Genomic DNA, 3,792 nt, shown 5'->3' with positions numbered 1-3,792 from the left:
ACATTTGAAACAACTACTGATCCATTAAAAAAAATACAAAATAAAATACTAAAAATTATTCTAAAAAAAGACTCAAGATACCACACAAAATGCTTATAATACAATTATATAAATGTACTACCAGTAAAAAAATATTTTATAAAGCTTCAGTAATTTACATAATTAAAAATAACCTAACTCTTAAAACTGAACATGAACACAATACTCGACAGATATCTAATAACAAAGTATCAACTAAGCACAAAAAATTAACACAATCTACTTACTTATATATCGGTCCAAAAATGTACAATATATTACCTTAAGATATTAAACAAAGCAACTCTTACAAGATTCTTAACAAAAAAATTACACTTTGATTACTACAATAACAAAATATAGACGACAGACTCACAATAAATGTATAGGATTATTGTATTATTTTCTTATAGTAGTTAATTTATTTTAGTAATTATTGATAAATTTAATATTATAAATATTTATTGTTTAACTAAAAAATTTTTTACACAATACTACATTATAATATTATATTATATAAACAAAGAAAAAATATATACTTATTTTTACTGATATTTTAATTATGTGAAAATTTTTATTGCAAATTGTAATCTTTTAATTTTATATTTAGTAATTATTGTATTTATATTTTAAATTGTAAACTCGTGGGCCCCCACACGAACATGTTCAACGGGGCCCATTATCTTCTTGAAGAATAAATAAAAAATACGACGATGATATAATATAAAATAAACAATAATAATATTTTTTTAATTGGACGCTTTAAATTTTAAAAAAGTAACTTAATTACTGTACTTATTCAGATAAATGCGATTATTGTCAACTGTTTAAGCAAAAATAAAATTATGCAATTACAGTAGAAATAATAATATTGTTACTGTAATTATGTTCATGTACGTTGTGTTGCATATACAATAGGAAAAATAATAATAATATTATCATTGAGTGTAAAATACTACTTATTATATTGTAATAATATACATAAATACATAACATATACTCAATTACATTATTTACCTTTTACTTTTTTAGGATAAATTTCAGTTTTAATTTAACAAATGCACCTAATTACATTACAGCCGGTAAAAATTGTATTATTTTCCTTAAATTTTATTTATTTTTTTAAATTAGGTAAAATGTCATTTCAATTACCATGGAAAATATTGAATCAAAATTTTTTTATACACCATACGCATACAATTTAATTTAGAGTGAGACAGCAACCAATAGATCTAGATTATTTAAATACATATTAAAAGTATAACTGTAAAAGTTTGAAGTTGGATTATCAAAGCATAATATATGCCATATGCGATAGAAAACCTTGTATAATAGATTGCATTTCATTCTGTGACATTGTCACATCATAAATAATAAGCATTTGATTAATATGTTATCGACTACATACATTTATAAATGTATGTATGTTATACATGAACTATGTGAACTCGTGACAAGAAAAAATATTATAACGACTCTAGTCACTTTTACATAAACTTTTAGTTAAGTAATTTATTAATAAATAATAAAATATTATTTGAAAAATAATTATATTGTAATATTAAACATTATACAGATTTTATAATATTTTAAAACGCACATCAAAATTTAAATTGCTGTCTGTATACATTACTACTTACACTAAAAAGTATGTTTAAGATTTATTAACTTGTAGTTTATAAACTTTACTGTTCTGCGATCAAATTTACTCTAATATTAAAGCTAACATCACAAAATGGATTCTGATGAACGAAAAATTTGTTATGATGTACATAAGTAAGACAGAGACAACACATGCAGGTATGATGTCCTCTTAATTTTAAAATAATAATTTAAACATAAAGAATTTACATTATTTATTACTAAAATATAGCAGCAATATATTGGAAACACTCAAGTTCGGATATTGTAGAGATCCTGAAATGTACATAACTGCAATGAATTTGATGATCGAAGTGATGTAGAATCAGCTAGATGATATTTTAAAAAAGAATAAAAATATCATACCATTTTAAGAATGTATACATAGAAGAGATTTGGTTAGAAGTACAAAATTTAAAAATAAACTGCAGGTGCCTCACTTCCAGTTGCTATGAAAAAAAATCAGAAACTTAAATTATACTAATGTCATTTTTATTATGAAATAGAGCAATACATTTAGTGCAATTTGAGAGCTACAATTCAATATTACCAAGTACTGATTATTTTTTGATAAACACAATGTACATTTTTATAAATATACTTAATTTATTAATTTAGAACTATACAGGCCAAAGCCCAATGATACAAGAAAAGAAGCAAAATAATCAATATTTATGTCTGCTTCCTTCAAGAAATTCACTGTTATTTATTTCTCTTTTACATATTCTCATTATAATTTTAGAGTACTTACAATAAAGCTGAACATTACATTTATTGTACAACTTCATTAAGTATTACTATTTAGTACAAATACTAATTTTTACTTTTGTTTTGATTAAAATACATAAAAAGATTACCATTTTGCATGCCTCTAATATGAAATAGCTGTTACTCAATTTTACATTTATACAGAACAGCTTGAAAACAGTCCAGTAGTTTTTGGGGCCATAGAGGACAAAGAAACTAACATTTATTTATATATTTATAGAGATCTATACAATTTTTTTTTAAATAAAACTGAAAAATAAATATTATACACTAAACAATAAATTTACTAGGTTATTTGTACCAAGGTGTTGTTTACATTAGATTGTGATTTCATTGAACCTTTATTTGTTTTAAGCTTTTCGTCATTCATAATATAATATCAGAATGTTAATTAATATTGTAAATTAAATTATTAACAAAAACAATTAATGTTAAGATGCTAACCATTTTCAAGAATTATGATTTGTATTTTAGTTGATAAATGTCAATTTTATATAGTAATAAATTTATTTAGCAAAACAAAACATTATATACAATTAAATTTTAATATAATAATTATAACAAAAAAAAAAAAAAAAATTGAACCTATTCTTTATAAGCTTGTGTTGGAAAGCTTTATTTAAGTTATATTTAATTACTAATTTATACATTACTACACACATTATAATTCTGAGTATAAGATTATTATTTGCGTAAAATAAAAAAAATGTAAGTATAACTGTAATTTATAATTTTAATTTTTGTTATAACAGATATAAATTTTAAGTATTCTAGTATTCTACATAATTTAATTCCTACCCATTAAAATGGAGCTTTTCCTCCAGAAATGTTTATTGGGAATATGTTTATCTATTGAAACCTGTGTTAAGATTTTAATTTATTATATTATTATATATTAATATTATTAAAATATTACACCAGCAAGAGTTCTGTTTTTAAGTTAAAAATCACACAGCATTTTTTTCATGTACTAAATATAATAGTTACATACTTAAGGAAAATTTTTGATCGTATAACACACCTTTTTCAATAAAAATAGATTTTTTATCTATAGTATAATAATTAATGATATATTAAATAATAAAAATAATTATACAATTTTGTATAACATGTAATAGTTATATACATTAGACTGTACATATACGTATACAAAAAATTATTTAAATAATACTAATAAGTTAGAATTTAAGTAAACAATTAATTGATCAGGTAATACATATATACACAACTACAGCACAAATTATGTAAGTAATACACGTCTTAATACACAACAATCATAATTTTGTGATTTTAATTATAGAATAAATTATATAATAATAAAAATAAAAATAAATAAAAACATTATGGATAAAAGAAAATAGCTAC

The sequence above is a fragment of the Rhopalosiphum maidis genome, chromosome 3 (genome assembly GCF_003676215.2).
Source record: "Rhopalosiphum maidis isolate BTI-1 chromosome 3, ASM367621v3, whole genome shotgun sequence".
Lineage (NCBI taxonomy): Eukaryota > Metazoa > Arthropoda > Insecta > Hemiptera > Aphididae > Rhopalosiphum > Rhopalosiphum maidis.
The sequence above is the reverse complement of the archived record's forward strand: the minus strand, read 5'-3'. Positions refer to the sequence as shown.